This window comes from Myotis lucifugus, unplaced genomic scaffold (assembly GCF_000147115.1).
Source record: "Myotis lucifugus unplaced genomic scaffold, Myoluc2.0 scaffold_157, whole genome shotgun sequence".
Classification (NCBI taxonomy): domain Eukaryota; kingdom Metazoa; phylum Chordata; class Mammalia; order Chiroptera; family Vespertilionidae; genus Myotis; species Myotis lucifugus.
In genome coordinates, this window is record NW_005871205.1 from 2,445,005 (window position 1) to 2,467,640 (window position 22,636).

At 36.9% G+C, this 22,636-nt stretch overlaps 1 protein-coding gene across 14 annotated transcripts in view; it reads right to left on the minus strand.

The window, feature by feature from the left end:
• Nucleotides 1–22,636, minus strand: part of SSH2 (slingshot protein phosphatase 2) — a 215,751-nt gene that overhangs the window by 156,905 nt on the left and 36,210 nt on the right. For 7 of the 14 annotated variants that reach the window (XM_023759538.1, XM_014461613.2, XM_023759528.1 and 4 more), the window contains one exon: nt 873–953. The exons of the other annotated variants lie outside the window; for them this stretch is intronic. The gene's annotated coding sequence lies outside the window, so the exon portion shown is untranslated. The remainder of the gene's footprint in view (nt 1–872; nt 954–22,636) is intronic. 14 annotated transcript variants of the gene reach the window in all.

The window sequence follows — 22,636 nt, forward strand, 5'->3', positions numbered from 1 at the left end:
TCTAATAGTGATCACCTTCATTGTGCCATGAAGGTAAAGTAAAGAAGACAGATTAGGAGCTGTGGTGATATATAATTGAGAGGCACAGCTTACTTGAAGAGAGAGCTTCCATTAGTGAAACGTCAACAAAATTTATAGAGTGCCTATTATGCAGTAAACATCCTGAAGTTGACAGAAACAAGATTTCTCATCGAGGTTTGTAGAACCTAGGTTAGCCATGGCTAGCAAAGGCAGTTATTCTTATGGAAGATATATTTAACATTTAAAAAAGTAAATTTAAGTCATTCTGTAACTTTAGCCTGATTCCATGGGTAAGTTGCAATAATTCAGCAACTTTGCTGGGGGTCAGATGAGATAAATAAAATTAATAACATCTCATGAAATGTAGTTAAGATGATCTAGCTGATTCTCCAGCCAAGTAATTATACTATTTGGCTTAAGATTATCAACAGCTAGGACGTATTAGGTCTATGTATATGGGGGAATAAAGGTACAGTGGCAGCGCCAATGCTAAGCAGTTGTCACAGGGAAAAGGATACTACTCGCCAGAAAAAGCCAGAAAAAGAAAAGAATCCCCCCCCCACCCCCACCAAAAACAATCATATTCTCTTTTGAGGGAGGCTTACTCAAGCTCCCAGGATACAAAATTTTTCTATTTTTTTATAGATATGCTTTGAGGGGAGCTTATTATGCATATAAATATGCCATACTATTGTATATACATTCATTCTAAGTCACTTATTTGCCTTCCCAGGTATTTTGCTGAGTGAGGTCAAATAGATGAAATAATAGGCACTATCCCAGTTGCATTTAAAAGCCAAAAAGCTTTCACTCAATCACCAAAGACTGTATAAAATCATATACCTACGTACATTGGAATCACTAAAGATTTCTGATTCTTCGCATTCACAGCAAAGTAATGCTGCTGATTCACTGTCTTCCAACTGAGAGCTCTGTAATACAAATAAGATTGTTTCAGAGATCCAGACGAATGGGGCAACAAGCATGATGGGAAAAGCCAGCAGAAATCACTGATTCAGTGTTAGCTCATAGGTGAGAAGCTGCAATTCTGATTAGCAATCACAATTTTGGAAAGAAAAAGCCAACAGGTGATTGTGATTGAAAAGTTAATTATGTTCGATTAGCTGAAGCATTTCTGTGGTTTCCAATTTATAGGCAATGGGATGTTCTTCTATAAAAATAGTGCTACTAAGTCTTCATAGTATGTACTCTGGACTCTTCTCAGAATGGGTAGGATTGTGTTCATTTATCTTTATATTCAAAGGTACATATTTGATATGACTGTTTAGACACAGGCTTTAAAATATACCACATGATTGGGGGGTGATCTAACCACTAGTTTCATTAGCCCTCTGCTAGCAAGTGTTTATAAGACAAGCCAAAAGACATGCCCTATTCAAGTCTCTCTGACAGATTCCAAAAACACAATTTAAAACCTTCCTTCCACTCTCCAATCTCTTTTTCAAAATCTATCTGGAAGAGTGATAAGGAAAACAGGACAATAGAGTGAAACAATTAGCTGGTAACACAAGAGTATTTTCCCATTATGACTAACAATACCACAAGAGAGGGAGAGAGAAAGAGAGAGAAAGAGAGAGAGAGAGAGAGAGAGAGAGAGAGAGAGAGAGAGAGAGAGATATCCAACTGTGACCCAATAAGTTCTATTCAAATGCTTGTTGTTTAGGAAACAGCTGCTAGAAACCCAGCTATCCCTACATGGAGATGTATATGCTGATGTCATCAAAATTTCTCACTACCACATGATCTAGTAATCCCACTTCTGGGTATAAATCCAAAAGCATTGAAATCAGGATCTCAAAGAGATATCTGCCCTCCCATATTCATTGCAGCATTTTTCACAAGTGCCAAGAGATGGAAACAACCCAAATGCCTATTGACAGACAAATGAATAAAGAAAATGTGGTATCTGCATACAATGAAATATTATTCAGCCTTAAAAAAAAGAAAAAAGAAAAAGAAGGAAATCCTGCCATATATGAGAACATGGATGATCCTGGAGGAAATTATACTAAGTAAAATTATTAAGCCAGCCACAGGACAAATACTGCATGATTCTATTCTTTAAGGTATTCAAAATAATTAAACTCATAGTAGCAGAATAGATGGTGGTTGCAGGGGTTGAGGGAGAGGAGGAAATGGGGGTTGTTGTTTAATGGGTATAAAGTATCAGTTATGCAAAATGAATAAGATCTGCTATACAGCTTAGTCCCTACTGTTAACAATACTCTATTGTACATGAAAAATTTTTGTTAAGAAGATAGATCTCGTGTTAAATATTCTTACCACAAACAAACAAAAAAGCCCCAAAGGGCACAAGGAAACTTTTGGAGGTGATAAATATGTTGTTACCTCGATTATAGTGATGGCTTCACAGGTGTATGCATATGTCCAAATTCATCAAATTAAATACATTAACCATGTGCAGTTTTTGTGTGTATCATTTATATCTCAATAAGCTGTTAAACAAAAACTCACTACCAGTGGCTAAAACTGAATCATCTATAACTACTCTATGGCTATGCTAGTTGACTCCTACTTTGATTTTTCCAAGCTGGGGCTGTTTCAACCTGCAGAACACCTGTAGATGTTAAGAGTTTGAGAGTGCAAATAAACTTAAATGAAAGAAAGTAAAGCTCGGAATTACTATTTCTGGGAACTGCCTTCTATTGGTTTATTTCCTTCTTACTTTTTTTCCGACTGTGATCTTTTGCCTTTGTTTTTTCTTCTTACAACCACGTCTCATCTTTCGTTATCCCTCCCCTCTTCCTCTTTCAGAAAAAAAACAAGCATTTAAAATCACTTTCTAAATCCTGTAAATGCATAGTCTCTTTATTCCTTACTCCTCTGCACTTTGGAGGGGGAAAAATTTACACTCATTTGTCTTTTTATTTTTAGTCAGTCTAAAAAATACTTGAAGACTTCTAAAAGTTACATTATAAAAGCTAAAAGCTCAATACATAACAAATAAAATATTCGAAGGAATTATAAGGTAGAAACCAAAGCTGCTTTCAATTCTCCCAAATTCTTATATTACAAAAGATGATAACAGATAATATTAAGCAGATCAAAAGTGAAATGTCACTGCCATAGCATATACAAACTGAAAAGAGAGAAAAATACAAGGTAGTTAATCCAAATTACTCTAGTTAAGGCTCTAAAGTTTTCGTTCTTATAAATATTTCATGTTTACACTAGCTTTTTGAAAATGATCTTTCAAGAAAGAGGTCCTGTAATGACACTTGCATTTTTACAGTTATTTTAAGACTTTACTGTATACTTATTAATTGAAATTCAATTAATTAATATACAAGGTAAGTGTGCTGGTTGCATTAAATATAATTGCTCCTCTGGCCACCATCTGCCATTTGTTGGTTTTACCTACACTAGTAGCTGTATTCTTTCTGATCCACGCTGTTTAAGAGTTACAGCTGGTCTCATCTCACTGGATCATTTGATGTTAATGTTCAGAGAACTCTAGAAAATTTTTAAGAATTTAAAAATAAAAATAAAATGATTAAAATAATTGCTTCAGGGAACAAGTATTTACGTGCAACTAATATTTTGTTCTAAATTAAATTCTAAACATCCCAATGGAAGACAAAGGATATTTCAAGATCTTTCCTATGCCTTCTGAGGTCCTGGGTAATTCCAATTCCTGAATTGTTCCTGGGTTCTGCAGAATAAACTGTTTTGCTTATGACTATAAAGGGCTTATTCCAAGAATTAATATTTAGGAATTATATTAATATAATTTAGCATATTATTAAGTCAGCATATTCTTGAGAAAAACGATAAGATTATCTAAATAGATGCGAAAAGGTATTTGATATGTCAAAATTTATGACAAAGATTTTACCTAGACAAGAATCAGGAAGACCTGTGGGAGGAGCTCTCAAACCCTATGTCCTCAGGAAAACCCTATAGAAAGAACTCTGTTTACAACAGAGCTCTATGGCTGTAACAGCCCCTCTCCTTAACTTCCTTTTCCCCCTTGAAAAGGGTTTTTCCCCACTTCTTGTGGAGTGTGTGCACAGGACTTGCCATGTCTGCATCTACAGGAATGCAATCCTTTCTTTTACCCCTGAAAAAATCCCTTTTGGTGAAGGAGCACCTACTTGACTTGTCTTATGGTCAACAGATAAAAATTAACAGTCATTTTTGGTTTCAAACATTTTTAGTAAGCGAAGAGTATGTACAGTACTTCTCAGGTTGGTGGACCCTTACCTCAACATGGTCTTGTCTGAATTTCATATTGTGGAAACTCCTCCAATGTTTGTTCTAGCATGCTGATGTGATCATACCCAGTTTGTAGTACAGATATCAATTTCCTTTTCTTTCTCTCCCTTCTTTCCTACCCTCCCTCCCTCTATTTTATCATGTCCCTTCAGCCACTGCAGTAGAAATTTTGAAGAGAATTAAGTTAAACTCATATTCTTGCATTGGAAGTACCAAGTCCAAATCTTAACTAAACTAAATTGAGTTCATTTTCTGGCCCTGCCACTTACTAGCCATGTGGTTTTGAACCTATTACCTAATCTCTCTGAGCTCAATTTCCTCATCTATGAAAATGGGCACAACAATAACATCTATCCAATAGAGTCGTTGGGAAGACTGTATGAATGATAATGTAAGAAAAGCCCTTAGTTCCCATGACTTTTTGTAGCTGCTAATAAAAAAAAAAGTAAAGCACTTAGCATGATGTTGCTACTACTACTGTTGTTTCTAACAACAATAATAAATATTATTATAGTAATAATAATCTCCTTCCTACATGTAAAAGAATTACACACTTGGATTAAATTCAAAGAAACGTTTGCCATCTAGGAAAATTTTGCTTCTATAAAATTATAAGTTTTTCACTTTCAAATAAAGACAAATTTGTATTCCCTATTATAACCCTGGAGTATTGAGCTCACAGGGACTCATTCATTAGCATTTATTGTACCCCCACTATGTACTAAGCACTTTTCTGGGTGCTGAATTAGTTACAGTAAAACACCAAACCAAAGGAAAAGATAACTAAACAGATTCCAAAAATAGTGTTTTGTTTTTGCTTTTTATGGATATCCAAAACCCACAAATATAAGGATATGGCTCTGTGGCCAAAGTATACCCCTTTGGCCAAGTATTGTTTGGAGAAAAATATAGGCTAAGGTTGTTGGTAAGGAAAACACATCCATGTATAACAAGAAGTTCCAAGAATAGCTTCTAAACAAGAATTACAGTAATAAAACATTGCAATCTTTATATGGGGATATATGGTGCAAGGACTCATGTACTAAGAAGGATGTTTTGAAAAGTGTTAAAATCTAACTTGTGCAGTTACCTAACAACTTGCAAGCGGAAGTCTTAAGAAATAATCCCACAAGAGTCAAAACCTGTTGTTACTGTTAAGTCTCTTTTATTATATTGTTTGAGGTTATGTGCCTTTAAGAAACAGAAAACACTGAGTGTAGCATTTCTTTTGTCTTTCCTTTTTCCTCCATATTTTCTGTCTACAACCTTTTTGGGGAAGTTCTAATCAAGTGAGAACATTGTAGTTGTTCTGAAGGAAACAAGAGATTTTGAAAATGTACTGACAGACCTCAAACAATAAATGCATGTGTACCCTAAAGCCTGAACACCACTTTGGGACCAAGATCTTTTAACCTTTTAAAGGCAAAGACAAGAAGTAGGTCTTATTTATTCTGACACTTAAGTGTAACTGGATTGACAAAGCAATTTCATAGCCTAAGGATGACCCACCTGAGAAAACTCTCTCTGCAGTCCCTAACTCCAAATGACACATTTAAAAAAATCATTTCTTTTTAAAATTATTACATCCCCATAACTTACATTTTTTATAACTCAAATTTGTACCTTTTGATTCCTTTCACCCATTTTGCCCATCCCTGAACCCTGACAACCATTAATCTGTCTCTGTGTCTATGAGCTTGGTAAGAAACATTATTTCAATATGTAATATATGCACATGGTAAATAAGATTCAGAAGGTGTCAAAAAGTATTTAATTTTTCTTCTCATCCCTGTCCCCTACTTCCTAGTTCTCTACAACCCCATTCCCAGAAGTAATCACTATGCCAGTTTCTTGAATATCTTTTCAGAGATATTCTGTGTACATAAAGCACTGCATATGTATATATCCTTTCTCTAAAATATATAATGGAAGCACTTCACATTATACCTATTTTTCTATCATTGCCTTTTACAATATCTTTGTTTCACTATTTAAAAATTTTTAAACTGTGATAAAATAACATAACATAAATGTACCATCTTAATAATTTTCAAGTGTAGTGTTTATTAGTGTTATATTCACATTGTTGTTCAACCAATCTCCAGAACTTTTTTCATTTTGCAAAACTAGAAATATAAAACCCGTTAAAAAAAACCCTCCTTGTTTCCCTCTCCCACAGTCCTGGGCAATCATTATTCTACTTTATGTTTCTATGAGTTTGATTACTCTAGGAACCTCATAAATGGAATCACATAGTATTTGTATTTTTGTGACTGGCTTTTTCCACTTTGCATGTCCTCAAGGTTCATCCCGGTTGTAGTATGTGTCAAAATTTCTTTCCCTTTTAAGATTGAATAGTATTGCATTGTATGTATATATTATATTTTGTTCATTCATTTACCTGTCAATGGACATTTATTTCACTATTTTTGATTACTGCATAATATTCTGTTTTATAGATGGTCCACAATTCAGTCAATCAGTCATTAAGTTAATTGTAATTGTATTTGTTTTATAATTTGCTGTATAACTAATTCCCACAAACTTGATGGCTTACACAACACAAATTATAGTTCTGAAGTCAAGAGTCCTGATATCAAAGTGGTGGCAGACCCATGCTTCTTCTGGAAGCTTCAGGGAGTATTATGGGCTAAAATATGTCCCTCCAGCCAAAATTTTATGCTGAAGTTCTAATTCCTAGTACTACATAATGTGGCTGTATCTGGAGATATGGTCTTTAAAGAGGTCGTTAAGTTAAAATGAGGTTATTAGGGTGGGCCCTAATCCAATATGACTGGTGCCCTTATAAGAGGAAGAGATCAGGACACATACATGCAGAGGAAAGACAATGTAAAGACCGAGGGAGAAGACAGACATCTACAAGTCAAGGAGAAAGGCCTGAGAAAAAAATCAACCCTGCAAACACCTTGTCCTCTGACTTCTAGCCTCCAGAATATAAGAAAATAAATTTCTGTAGTTTAAGCCCCCATCTATGGCACTTGTTATGGCAACCCTAACAAACTAATACAGAGAGAATAATTTCCTTGCCTCCCTTCCTCCATCTTTAAAGTCAGCAAAAATGGGTTGTCTTTCTCATATCATATCAATCCAACCTTCTCTCTGTCTCCCTCTCCCACTTTTAAAGGAACTTGTGATTACTCTGCCCCTACTGGGATAATACAGGATAATCTTCCTATTTTTAAAGTCATCTGATTAGCTACCTTAATTCCATCTGCAACTATAATCTCCCCTCTCCCTTACATAATGTAACAATATATTCACAGGTTCGTAGGGGACTAAGATAAGGTCTCTTTTGGGGGACCATCATTCTGCCTACCACAGAATCTCCTTTTCTGCAACTTTTACTTAGGAAAACGATTGTTTTTTAGAACCCAATATTCACACCAGCCAACTAGGAAGCTCAACATTAGTACTAAAAGCAATACTATAGCTATGTACTTGCACATAAAGAGGTTCCTAAAAACTTAGTAGTAGCAGCAGAATGTTTGAAATTGCTTTTTCTGGAGAGACTGATAAATTAGATTGGACCCAACTACAGTATTTCCTGCAGGCCTCTTTGTAATTAATGGCACAGATATATAAGATCATTGGCTAGTATTAAGAATATAATCTATGGCACAGAAGGACAGCAATAATTAGACTGAGTCAACTTCAAAATTTAAAGCAAAACGAATTGGTGGTTCCTTCTTCTAGGCATCCACAGCTCCTTGCACATATTTTCTAACCCTTATCTCACTTTGTTGTAATTATGTCTATATATAGTGTTTCTCTCCCTCTATACTGTGAGCTTTTCAACTGTATCTCTAGGGCCTGGCACACAGAACGCATCCAACAAATGTTCAATAAGTAAGTGACTTAGCATTAGTTGTTTCAATTCTTCCTTGTTGCCAATAACAATAACGCATATTGAAGGTAAGTTATTATCTTTGTGTATAGGTATGGTTAAGAGACCAACAATCTTCATTATCCTAAACACATGATGTTTTTCCTTTAATTAGTCATAGTAGCAACAGCTCCTGAAGAGCCAGTTTGTTACATGAGACACTGCCTTCCTTGGGCCCCAGTCAAAGTGGAGGCTATATGCCAAAAGGGCATCTTTATTTCTTAGATCTACTTAGCAAGTCGGCTTGTCAGTGGCTGAGGCAGTGTAGGTATTCATGCTACAGTACTCCTTCACTCTGATGTGCAATTATCCCATTTCATCTGCAAAAGTATTGCTGCTCTCTACTCTTTGCATGTAACACACAGCTGTTTTTATGGTATCACAGGTTTGTTTCTTTACTCATTACTCCCTTCAGAAAGAACATAATCTCTCAATCTAAATCATTTTTAAAAATTAAATTGATTGGGTTTACATTGGTTAATAACATTATATAAGTTTCAGGTATACAATTCCATAATACATCATCTGTATATTACATTATGTGCTCACAAAATTTAGTCTTCTTCCAATACCATATATTTGACCCCCTTCGTCCTCCCCTCTCCCCCCCTTCTTTCCCCTCTGGTAACCACCATACTGTTCTCTGTGTCTATGAGTTTGTTTGTTCATTTGTTGCTTTCTGTTTTATATTTCACATACAAGTGAAATAATATGATTCTTGTCCTTTTCCATCTGACTTATTTCACTTAGCGTGATATTCTCAATATCCATCCATGTTGTCACAAATGGCAATATTTCATCATTTTTTATGGCTGAGTACCAAATGGCTACTATCAATAAGACAAAAAATAACAAGTGTTGGATAGGGTGTGGAGAAAAGAAAACCCTTGTACACTGCTGGTGGAAATATAAGTTGGTGCAGCCTCTATGGAAAACATTACAGTAATTCCCCCCAAAATTAAGAGTAGAGCTAACATATAACCCAGTAATTCTTCTTCTGGGTATCCATCCCTAAAATTTGAAAAAAAAATTATATATATATATAAAATAGGGATATATATATATATATCCCTATGTTCACTACAGCATTATTCACAATAGCCAAGATATGGAAATAACCTAAGTGTCCTTCTCAATATAAATCTTATCCATCCTTGAAAGCACCCATCAGCCAAAACCGGTTTGGCTCAGTGGATAGAGCGTCGGCCTGCGGACTGAAAGGTCCCAGGTTCGATTCCGGTCAAGGGCATGTACCTGGGTTGCGGGCACATCCCTAGTAGGAGATGTGCAGTAGGCAGCTGATCGATGTTTCTCTCTCATCAATGTTTCTAACTCTCTATCTCTCTCCCTTCCTCTCTGTAAAAAATCAATAAAAAATATATTTAAAAAAAAAAAAGAAAGCACCAATCAAATCCCAGAATTTCAGGAAGCTTCAAAACAATGACTTCAGTCTCACTGATTTCCCTCTCCTCTGAACCTTCAGGGCAGGGGTTGGCAAATGGCAGCCTGTTTTTATATGGCTAGTAAGCTAGGAATTGTTTTCACTTTTAAAAAATGTTTTTATTGATTTTAGAGAGAGAGGAAGGGAGAGAGAAACATAGATGAGAGAAAGAAACATCAACTGGGTCCTTTCTGCACTCCCCCTACCAGGGATTGAGCCCGCAACCCAGGCATGTGTCCTGAACGGGAATTAACCTGCGACCTCTCAGTGCATGGGACAATGTCCACACTGGCCAGGGCGGTTTTCACATTTTTTTCAAGGGTTGTTAGAAGAAGAAGAAGAAAAAAAGACAAAGAATATGCAACAGAGCCCATTTGTGGCCTCAAAGCCTAAAATATTTACTGTCAGGCTTTAACAGAAAAAGTTTGCTGATCCCTGGCCTAGATAGTGTATACAGCCTAATGATAAATTGCTTAGCACTATCTCTAATCTTTGTATAGATTATAGTCTATCTCCCTGTAGTAGATTCTCTCTGTTGTTTACCAACAGTAATTTCTCACCTCTCTCACCTACCAGTTCTACCAATGAAGCTGAAAATGTCATATACCTGTCTTTTCAGCTTCCATGAAGGCCAATGCAGTTATATATCCTAATCCTGGTCAACAAAACTAGAGGGCAAGTATGCCAGGGGCTAGTGGGAAATATTTTCCATTTGATAAAGGAGAATTGAGAAAAACTGCTCTTTCTCTACCTTTGGATGCAGTGGTGCAAAGATATGCTGTCTACAGCTGTGACAGCCATTTGGAACCTTGAAAGGAGAGGCCCAAGGACACAAGGTAACATGCTAAGGATGATAATGCAGAAAAGATGAAAGAATCCAGAACCATTGAGGTACTGCCTTTCTTCTGGGCTTCTTATGTTAGTAATGTCACAGAAAAGATGACATTCCCCCCCCCCCTTTTTTAGTTCACCCTACTTCTAATATGGTATTTTGGTACTTTCAATGGAAAGACTTCTAACTCCCTAATCAGATTTTATGTACATGGAGAGCAGGGCTGCAAATGATAAGATCCAATTAATTTTTGAGTAATGACTCTGGGTAAAACTTATCACCTGTTGAGTCTGAAAAGATTCCTGAGTGTACAAAAGCAACTGAGGAGGTCAGCTTTTATGAAAATAACAGATGGACAGTTACCATAATCAGAGCATTTAACATTTGTTACCTTATTAATACAAAAAAAAAACCTCAGTGTAGTTACACACTCCAAAATTATTCATTAAATGTGACAGAGCAAGAATTTTAACTCAAGTCTCTTAGACAACAACATTCACACTCTTCCACTATACCTACCCCTCCTCTTCTAAGTTTTTAATTATAGTTAACAGAGAGAAGGTTTAGAGGGTTTCCCTGCCCCATTTTATTGAGGTATAATTGACATATTTGTATTTGTTTAAGATATACAACATAATGATTTAATATATAAATATTTTGCGGATTCAGAGGTTCTACTTTTAATTCTTTGAATGTTCACTTATGATAGTATCGGGTCCTCTACAAAAGCTACATTATTTGTAATAGCAAATTCACACCCTCACACAGAGATAACTTGAATATATATATATCTCCACCAAACCCTGTCATCTCCTTGAAGTTTCTTTTCTCTCCCCTTCTCTTTTTCTGATATAACCATCTGTCCTTCAAGGGCATATTTCTAGAATAGGAGAAAAATCCCTAAGCAGTGATTCTCAATTGTGGGATTCTTCAGATTCTTCAGATCACCAGCAGCATCACCTGGAAATATGTCACAAATGCAAATTCTTAGGCTCCACCTTTGTATCTACTATATCAGAAAATCTGGGGATAGGGCCTAGAAATGTGCTTCTAACAAGCCCTCAGGGGATTCTGATAGATATTTAAGTTTGAGAGTCACTAGTCTAAAGTATTTGCATCTATAAATAGCACTTACTAGTAAATGATTGGTTTAGAACCAAAATGATGGAATCATATCACTTTAAAATTAGTTCTTTTTTTTTAAAAAAATTTTTTTAAAAATATATTTCTTTATTGATTTCAGAGAGGAAGGGAGAAGGAGAGAGAGATAGAAACATCAATGATGAGAGAGAACCATTGATTGGCTGCCTCCTGCACACCCCCTACTGGGGAATGAGCCCACAACCCAGGTATGTGCCCTTGGCCGGAATCGAACCTGGGACCCTTCAGTCCGCAGGCTGACACTCTATCCACTGAATCATATCACTTTAAAATTAGTTCTTTTTTTAAAAAAAAATTTTTAATTGATTTTTAGAGAGAAAGGGAGAGGGATAGAGAGATAGACACATTGATGAGAGAGGAAGTCATCGATTGGCTGCCTCCTGCATGGCCCCCACTGGGGATCGAGCCCACAACCCAGACATGTGCCTTGACTGGGAATCAAACTGGCAACCTCTTGGTTCCTGGGTTGATGCTCAACCACTGGGCCACACCAACCAGGCTAACACTAGTTCTTGATAGCAAAACTAACAATAGGAAATTGGTACATTGTCAGTGAGATGTAAAAGTGGTCATCCATATGCACAGGCTATTCAATATACATAAAGGGGCATTTATGTATTTAATAAATGCTTATACAGGATTCTAAAAAATAATCATCCACAGAAGAACAAATTGATAAACAAGTAATGAACAAGTTTATAAACACAGGGAAAGGCAAAGAAGCTGATGGTGGATGGTCAGCCCTCACTGAAAGCCCACAAAAAGAATAAGAATAAAATAGCAGCAACTCAGAACTTCTAGATCTGGAATCTCAAGATACAAAAGAAATCTTTGGATTTATGTCTCTAGCTGCTAATTAAGTGGCTCAAAGTTGATATAGAATCCATAAACAAACTAGTTTGTTTCAATTTAGGCAAACCAAATATTCTTATATTATTTTCCATTTTTGGCTAGGCCTCTGCTATTAACAAATTAGCTGCTTGCCCTTCCCTCCTGTTCTGTGGAGGAGTTTTTGAAAAAATCAGTTCTGTCAACTTCATGGCAGCAGGTTAGCCGAACAAGAAGGTGCAGAAAGCTTAATTTCATGTATTTTGAAAGCATACAATTCTTGTTGACCCCCATTTATTTGGTAAGACATCCTACATATTATCTTTATGGACTTGAAAACCTTAGAATTCTAATTATTTTCCTCCTCAGACCAATGTATGAGAGCTATATGTGGTTTAAACACAACCATCAATTACCCCAAGCCCTGCCACAAAAACACCTTTGAAAATCTTCCGTGTAGCTAGATTTGGAACCTAGGCTATGAAAGTGAATTGGGAAGGAAAAAGTGAATTGGGTTTTTCAGATGCTAATGTGTATACTATGTAATATGACCACTGTATGCTTCTGTACAGTGTGCAGAGAGATGAGGCTCTGTTAATCCTTTGGGGAATGCATGTTTGAAGAGCAAAAAGAAGGCTATTTTGAAAAACTAGGGGAATTCAGAAAACAAGAGGAATTTGAAGACAAGAAGACACTGAGCAAGAGAGAGAAAAGCCTGTCTTGGACAACTGTCTGGGGATGTGTGCCAGGAAAGAAAGACAAGTGCATAAGATTGCTGTAACTGAGATAGAATCCTGAGACGTTACCAAGTCAGGTTTCAGATGATTGTGAAAAGAACAGTTTTTACTTAGAACCAAGGATTAGTCCTATTTCCCAGCAGATAAAGAGCTTGATTCCTTCTTCAATATATTAAGAACTGAAAGATTTACCTCTAGTATGAGAGGAGGAATCTAGGTTGATTAACAAGGAAGGCAAGCGATACTTAACATTAAAGACTAACATAGCATTCTGACCACAAGATCTCACACCAGAAAGGTCATTTTTGTATTTTAAACGATTAACTGGACTATGGTGAAAGAAGCTGCCCAGAAGGAACTAAAAGGTTGTAAACCTCAGGTATAATCTTTCAAAGAAATTCACTCTCTATTCTCTGAAGAAATAGTTACATCAATCATGAAAACTACCTGAGGGGAACAGCACTTGAATATCTCTCTAGAGCTCCCCTTCCTTGATCCAACTCTCAGCATGTGCTAAAATATCACATTCAGTTTTGGGTGTGATAAAGGTAGGGCCTTCCCCTCAGGATCCTTGAATTCACAAACGTGTTGAAAGGTGAGAGAAGCCCACTTACAAAATTGGCCCTGCTCTGCCTTTGTCTCCCTACTCACACACATTTCAGGGACGGATACCATAGTGAGACAGCCAAACTCCTTGGGGGAAACCCTCGTGCAGATAGGAGACAAAGTGATCACATAAAATTCAGTTTCCACTAAAGCATTCTAAGAAGGGTCCCTATCAAATATTAGTCATGAGCCTGTGGAGTCCTTCCCACTCCTCTCAAGGGGAAGAAACAGACAGACTTGTCAGCTCCTCTCATCTAGTACCATAGAAATTAACCTAGAAAAGTGGGACTTTATGGAGGGCTAATAGCAGTCAAAGCTGACTGTAAGTTGAGCAATGTCAGGAAATGAGCAAAAGGATGAGAGTGAAAGTGTCTCAAGAGATTCCAGACATAAAATAGCAATGCCCCAGAGCCAGAGAACAGAGGAGCAAGAGTCTAAAGAGAAGAACTGATCAAAGAAAGGGGCGTTTCTCTAAGTTTAGTATCCATTTTAGGAAAAGGATTTTGGAGATGGATTCAGAAATTGCTTCAAGAGTCAGAGATTCCAAGAAGATGGTCAATACCAAGGGGCTGTTATCTCTTAAACCACAATTGGAAAGTATCATAAAAACCATTGTGGTGAGAGACTCCCAAAAGCTAAGAAGTCGTGTAGTGGTTCCAGTGACAAAGAAATGCCTCCTACAACCAAGAAAATGTTGGTTGCCCAAATCCAAGCCAACCATGCCTTAAAGAGGAGCTTGCTGGGAGTCAAATTTGAGGTCAGGCTCCAGGGCCAGCCACAAGTGTGCTTCCTTGCAATGCTCCTTGACTCAGGTTGGCTTCTAAGGTCTCCGAGTCACATCTCCAGAGTTTTTCCACTAGAGCCATGGCAGCTTCCCAGGGACTGTGTGTCCTATGGAGGCCAACGGGAAACACCTTGGGTTCCTAAGCTTCAGGCCAAAGGAAAGAGCCAGAACAAGGATTTAGCCCCAACTGACAAGAGCAAAGATACTAGACCAGAGACCCAAAAGAGGAGAGCGACAAGGAGGGATGCAGGATCAGGGAACTCAGAAGGGAAGATCACCCTGCCCAGGCCAAGGGCTTTGCAGAGACCCTTGTGAACAATACCCTCTGATTACTGTCACAGAAAGGAGTTCCTCTGAATAGCAACTTATAGAAAAGAATGAGTAGCCTTTGACAGTGGCTGTTTCTTAAGAACAGAGACTTAGTGCAGGAAGGTCCCTTGCAGAAATCAAAGTCCAGATCAGCCTCTGCACAGAGGTAGGCCCAGTAAAACCAGAGCTCTTTTCATGAGCAGCAGGGATACATACTAAGCATAAAAGTTATGATAGTTATTGTCCTGATTCTAGAGAAAAACCTGGAGTTGATGCATGGACTTCTTGCATGGGACATTACTCAGCACAAGGAAGAGCTCCAGGACCAGGCAGCACCCCTAAGTAAAGCAAAGTGACAAGTGCAATGTAGTATAGACATCAGTCAGGGTCTGAGAGCCAGAATTGTCTGAGCCTGATCAGGATTGCCAGAAACCAGGATATTCCAGCAGAAAATCTCCTTCTAGGAAGATAATTTCTCTAAAAGAAATTGTTCATTCCATGAACAGAAAAATCTTAGTTCTGATGTTAACATATCCTCTAAAAGGAAGGATCTCTGTTTTTCATAACCAAGGAAGTTATTTCCAACCATATTAGTATCTTCTAAATGGGGAAACAACAACAAATCAGAGAAGCCTTTGACGTGGGAGTTATCCTAAGCCCATTTTGCTATTTTCATTATCTCTACTATCTAGATGGATAACAAATACTGGTATGAGAACAATATTGGTATTCTTGGTTGGTAACTAAACCATGTGAATCTTAGAAAATAATTGTTTAAAATACCATAATTTACTCTCAACCTTTGCCACAATAAAATAATTCTATTAGAAAGAAAACCAGCCCATCAGGCAATGCAGTGGAACCCTATACCCTCCAGAAACTTTAAATCTGAACCATATTTTCTCTAAATCCTCAGCTCAATGTTATTAGGTTATGTGGATTTGTCAAAGGAAGGAGGTTAGAAAGATTCAAAGTGAAAAATCACCCTCTAGAGTAGTTACACTCTCATTGGAAATGAAAAATCAAAAACCTTCACTACCAAACCCAAAATTTTTAGGTCCAATTTGGGTAAAAATTAGACTACACAGTGTCACAGAATAAAACTTCCTCTGATTAAAAGTCTCTAATTTTACATTTGTGAAGCAATGTCCTTTCTTCTCTAATCCTCAAATAACTGCAAACTGAGATGAGTGGATAAATCCCTCTTGTGGTTTGAAGCTCTGAGTTGTCTGCTTAAAGCATAAGAAACAGTTTCATATCTTGACAAAAAGGTCACTTGTGATTAGGATTTATAAAACTCCCTTCTCCAAGGACTGTTCATAATTTACATCTAGCTAAGTAATATCCCCAGTTTCCTCAATTCCAAACAATCAAATGAATATACTTTTAATCTTCATAACAGTTTTTCAGGTTTTTGTGTATTTTAACATTCATGTTTGAGAGACAAATTTTCTTAAATAGTTATTTCCTACTTACTCCGAAGTCTATAATGAGCCTGGTAATTTTGAGAACAAGAAAAGAAGCATTGTCATTTCTAGCACTGCAGAATCTTACAAAGGAAGTTATCACTTCCTTTGAAATTTTGAAAGTTGTGGTATGTTTGGGGGGAACATGTAGTTAGACTCTTCATCCTGCTTGTCCAGTGGGTAGATGGGAATCTCAAGAGGCAGACAACGTATTCATGCTCTCCCAGCAAACCTTATTTATTTATTTATTTATTTATTTATTTATTTATTTAGAGAGGAAGGGAGAGGGAGAGAGAGAGATAGAAACATCAATGATGAGAGAGAATCATCAACTGGCTGCCTTCTGCATGCCCCACACTGACAATGTGGGCATGTGCCCTGACCGTAAATTGAACCGTGATCTACTGGTTGACAGGTCAATGCTCAACCACTGAGCCATGCCAACTGGGCTCAGCAAACCAATTTTTGAGCCCTGGCTGGTGGTGCTCAGTGGGTTGGGGCATCGTCCCATGCACCAAAAGTTTGCAGGTTCAGTCAGGGCACATGCCAGGGTTGTGGGCCCAAAGTAGGGGATGTGCAGGTGGCTGCTGATAGATGTTGCTCTCACATCAATGTTTCTCTCTCTGCCTCTCCCTTCCTCTCTCTCTGAAAAAAAAAAAAAGAATAATCTTAAAATAAAAAGAAACAACTTTTGCTCTTTGAAAGGCACACTTAAGAAAACAAAAAGTAAGCTACAGACTAGGAGAAATATTTGCAAAATATGCCTGACAAAGTACTTGTATACAGAATATATAAAGAATTCTTACAGTTAAATAAGATAAGCATCTTAATAAAAAATAGACAAAAGATTTCAACAGAGCCTTCACCAAGGAAAGACAGAGCAAATAAGCACATGAAAGGATGCTAGCAAGGTACCATTTATTGATGGGAAGATTTAAAAAATGGATAAAGTACAGATCATAATATGACATTAAAGGATGAAAAGAATACTTTCTGAATTTTTGCCCAGATTGTAAATTGCTAATATAGTGAACTCTTTAAGGGAAAGGGCAATAACTTCATATAAGAAGAACCTAATGAATGTTTAAACCTAGTTCATTGCGAATGAGTTTAAAATCCTGATGCTATTTAACTAATTTTTTTACAACTGCAGAGCAGTATTTAGGATGATAGCAAGTTGAATAAATAAACTTCCTTAGAATAACGTAAATGATTTGAACTATCTATGGCAGCGGTTTTCAACTGGTATGCCGCAAGAATTTTTAAAACTTACAATACCTAACTATTTAGTCAGGGGCATTGACCTCTTTCCTTAGACCAGTGGTCGGCAAACTCATTAGTCAACAGAGCCAAATATCAACAGTACAACGACTGAAATTTCTTTTGAGAGCCAAATTTTTAAAACTTAAACTATATAGGAAGGTACATTGTTATTAACTTAATTATGGTACTCCTAAGGCTTAGGAAGAGCCACACTCAAGGGGCCAAAGAGCCGCATGTGGCTCGCGAGCCGCAATTTGCCGACCATGGCCTTAGACTGTCAAATAAAAAATATGACAATAATAACAATAGTTGTCCAATGTGAATGAATCAAAATTATACCTACATTTTGGTCAGGTTGGAAAAAAATACATTTTTTGATGTGCTGCAGATTTTAGTAATTAGTTTTGAGTGCCATGAGATAAGAAAGGTTGAAAATCACTGGCCTATGGCAATAAGAAAATAATTTAAATTGCTAAATAAGAGTGATTACTGATCATTGAAAAGTAACTATTACTAAAAGTAATAATTTAGCATTTTCATTGCCATTTTTACTTACATAAAGAAAAAGATCTTATTTAATTACATAGATTAGAATCTCTGGTCAGCTAATTATGACCCCTATTTTTCCCCAAGTTTAGTTCTTAAGGTTGAAACCTTTATGTCTATTAAAAATAAAACTATACCTTCCCTTTGGCCCAGCAACTCTATTTCTAGAAACATTGTAATTTTGTGAAATGACATTTTTCTGTTATTCATTGCAGCATTTATTATAATAACAAAAGCCTGGATTGGTTAGTTAATTAATTATGGCACACATCTATGCAATGGAATCTTATCTAGGGAGCTTTTTATGTACTAATATGAAATATTTCTAAGTTAGACTAAGTGGGGGGAAAAAGGCAAGTTACAGAATGTTGTGTGTATTGTGATGCCATTAGTGTAAAGGAGGGAAAAGAAATACACACACACACACACACACACACACACACACACACACACACACTTGCTTGTATATGCATAGAATACGTCCAGAAAGAGACACAGAAAAATAATAACGCCCTAACCGTTGGCTCAGTGGATAGAATGTTGGCCTGCGGACTGAGGGGTCCTGGGTTCAATTCCAGTCAAGGGCATGTATGTACCTTGGTTGCGGGCACATACCCAGTGGGGAGTGTGCTGGAGGCAGCTGATCCGATGTTTCTAACTCTCTATCACTCTCCCTTCTTCTCTGTAAAAAATCAATAAAATATATTTTAAAAAAGAAAAATAATAACATTAGTGGTATGTGAAGAGAAGAACTGGATGTCCAGGGGACAGAAGTAAGAAGACTTTTCACTATATGTACACCCTTTAGTGTAACTTTTTGAATTTTGAATTTTATGAATGAAGTTTAAAAACTAATAATAACAATGAAAGAATTTACTTAGCCTTTTAGCAATAGGCGAGCCCCAGAGAAAAAAAAACCCATATTCGATTAAACTCTGACATGTGAGTGAAAATAATGACAACTGTCACAGAGGCACCTATCTGGGCCTATGTGAGCTCCTTTGGAGACCTGAAATACTGATATCATTAACCCAAAATCTGTATGTGTCATCATTTAGACATTGATTCAGCAAATTCCCAGTAGAATTCCCATGCTTTCATTATCCACTTGATCAACAAAAATAACAGTTTTCTTCTGTAGTATCAAGTCTTTCTGAAATTGTGAGATTCCCTTAGGAATTTCTGAAACTTCCCACATGACAAGGAAGAGAAGTAAAATATGGAATTTTAGGAATGAAACTCTGGCTAATAGGGTTATGGGGCATCTAGAAGTCACGGGATAGGTCTCTCAGAGGGAAGGCTGCATTTAAAAAAAAAATTCCAACATCTGCTATTAAAATTAGTTCTGCACAAATGCTTGCAGATTCAGAGCAGCTGGCAGTCTTGCCTGCATTTTGCCCTTTGGTGGGTCAGAAGCAAGTCACTGAAGTAGGGCTGTTGAATTTTCCATTTATCTAGTGTTTTTAGAGAACTGGCAAATTTATGTTCTGGAGCACTGGATTCAGAATGTTAATATCCTACTAAACACTGGTTAAAGCTTGAAATATTCCTAGCACAACTGAAAATTTACCTCTAGTCTTTCAAAAATTGAAAATATACTCTCTTGCAGTAAGCAAATCCTTTTCATGTCAGTGTGGAATAGAGATATATTATTCTATTTACATTAGTGTTTTCTGACTCACTTTTTAAAAGAAATCAGAAAATAAACATTCCTACTTTACTATTTAATCAAAACCGAAAAATAAAAGAAGATACAATTTTTATCCTTCAGAATAGCAAAGATAAGAGACTATAAATGCTTCCAAAGCTCCTAAGGAAAAGAGAAAGAGGAACTCTCACACACCAATGGCTGGGAGTGTAAAATTATAAAAATTTCCTGAATAGTAATATAACATTGTATCAAAAACTATGAAAATGTTCACATCCTGGGCTCAGTAAATTCCATAATTTATTTTAAAAAAATAATCAGAGATGTATATAAATATTTATGTACAAAAATTCCCTACAGAATTTATATTGCAACCCAAATGTCCAACAGTAGGTAAATCATAGCACATTGAAATGAGTATCTTAGTAAAACAGGGGAACATTTATTTTAGCTAAGTTCTTCAATAATCCTGATTAATTTTTAAAAACAAAAAAACACTGATGAAAAGCAGTGTTAAATATGCTTGCTTTTTGTTTTCAAAGTTATGAAGGGTAAAATATTTCTTTTTAATTATGTACATGCTGGCTTTAGATGAATTCTAGCTCTCAGTCTTGGAAACTGAGAGCTTACAGCTTTAAGAACGCTTTAGTATCTCACAATAGGAATTGGTGACTATTAGTACCCACTGGATAACTGCACAGTACAACATTAGCATGGAATCTTGGCTCCTATCCAAGAAACAATACAATAGCAACAATCAAAATCAGTGTGTACTCCTATGCCTAGAGCCTACATTAAAAAGAAAGGACAAGCCCAGGCCAGTGTGGCTCAGTTGGTTGGATGTTGTCCCATGTACCGAAAGGTTGCCGGTTTGATTCCTGATCTGGGCACATGCCCAGGTTTCTGGCTTAATCCCCAGTAGGGACATGCAGGAGGCAGCCAATCAATGAATCGTTCTCACATCAATGTCTCTCTCTCTCTCTCCCTCTCTCTCTCTCTCTCTCTCTCTCTCTCTCTCTCGCTCTCTTTCATCTCTATCTCTATCTCTCTACCTCTACCTCTACCTCTATCTCTATCTCTATCTCTATCTCTATCTCTATCTCTATCTCTCTCTATCTCCCTTCCTCCTTCCCCCTCTCCCTCAACATAAAAAAAAAAAATCTTGGAGAAAAAAAAAAAGACGGGACAAATCCACCCCATCTCCCAAAAAAGTTTAATGATATTTACATAAGGTTAGGTAGGTACAGGAACAACTAATGAAGGTAGAGGGGGTGGTGCTCCCTTAACATGGTGATATGGAGCACAGAGAGCATATAGTGGTAGATGAAAATTCTTGTTAGCCTAAAAGGTAACTTTTGGCATACTAAGGTACAAGTAGTAAGACTCTGAAATACTCCATGTTTAAAGGAATAATTTAAATAATGAGTTTTAGAGCTTCAGGATTAAAAACAAGTAAGCAAAACAACATGCAAACAAAACAAAATATCCATATTTACTATTGGGTTACCTAAAACAAACAGACTACAAGAAAAGTGGAATTGGATAGGATGGCTTTTAATATCCTATATAATAAAAGGCTGATATGCAAATTGACTGAATGGCAGAACGACCAGTTGCTATGATGCGCAGTGACTACCAGGGGGCAGACGCTCAACAAAGGAGCTGCCCCCAGCCCACAGGCCCCAGGCCAGCCAAGGCAGGTGCCAGCGGGGGCCCCCTTGATAGCCCTGCCGGTCGCGCCCACAGATCAGCCCTGATCACTGGCTAGGCCTAGGGACGCTACCCGTGCACGAATTTTGTGCACTGGGCCTCTAGTAATTTTTAACATAAAGAGGCTTTAAAATGTATAACTGGCTCAAAAACCTCTAAAGAAACATGTGAAAAAAACACATGAACACAAGAAATATAAAAACAAAACGAAGGCCACATATCTAGAAGAAAAGTTGAACTTTATCATCATTACATACCAAGTCAAACATTAATCAACTTCTATTAGTATAGGACATGTGACCTGAATAGAGAAAATTAAAAAAAACTGTAAATTCTAATCCAAGGGAAGGTTCTCCCCCAACCCCACCCTTTACATTGTTTTTAGAGAGATTATTGACAACAACACAAATTGACTGACTGATTTATAAACAATCCTCTAGGAAAAGTTCATCAGAGATTTTATATTTGGCCCAGTTTCTTCTACTTTCTACATCTGCATTCCCTTAAAATATAAGCGTTCAAAATAATGGCAGATTTCCAGGAAAGTTTATGAATATACTAAAAAAAAGATATTTAATTAAAAGCGGTTTTCAGATTAACACTTTTAACTTTAAAAAAATTAACAGTTGAGTTTGTTTTATTTATTGCCTTTATGGGGGTGAGAAAAGAGAACATGGAGATGGAGAAGAATTCTTTCTTTCTTTCTTTTTTATTGATCTCAGAGAGGAAGGGAGAGGGAGGGAGAGAGAAACATCAATGATGAGAGAGAATTGACTGTCTTCTGCACACCCCACACTGGGGATCGAGCCCACAACCCAGGCCTATGCCCTGACTGGGAATCGAACCGTGACCTTCTGGTTCCTAGGTCGATGCTCAACCACTTAGCCATGCTGGCCAGGCGAAGAAGAATTCTTTGTGATAGTCAGATAACGTCCAACTGGGTCAGAAAGTTAAGTTAATTAGAATGTTGCAGAATCTCAAAAGACAAGGCCTCAAGCCCTCTTTCTTCTCTCTATAAAACTCCCTTCTTAAATGATCTCATTAGTCACACAACCTTAAATATTAAGTATTCACTGATGATTAAAAAAAAATGTATATCCCTAACCCAAAGCCTCCTAAGCCC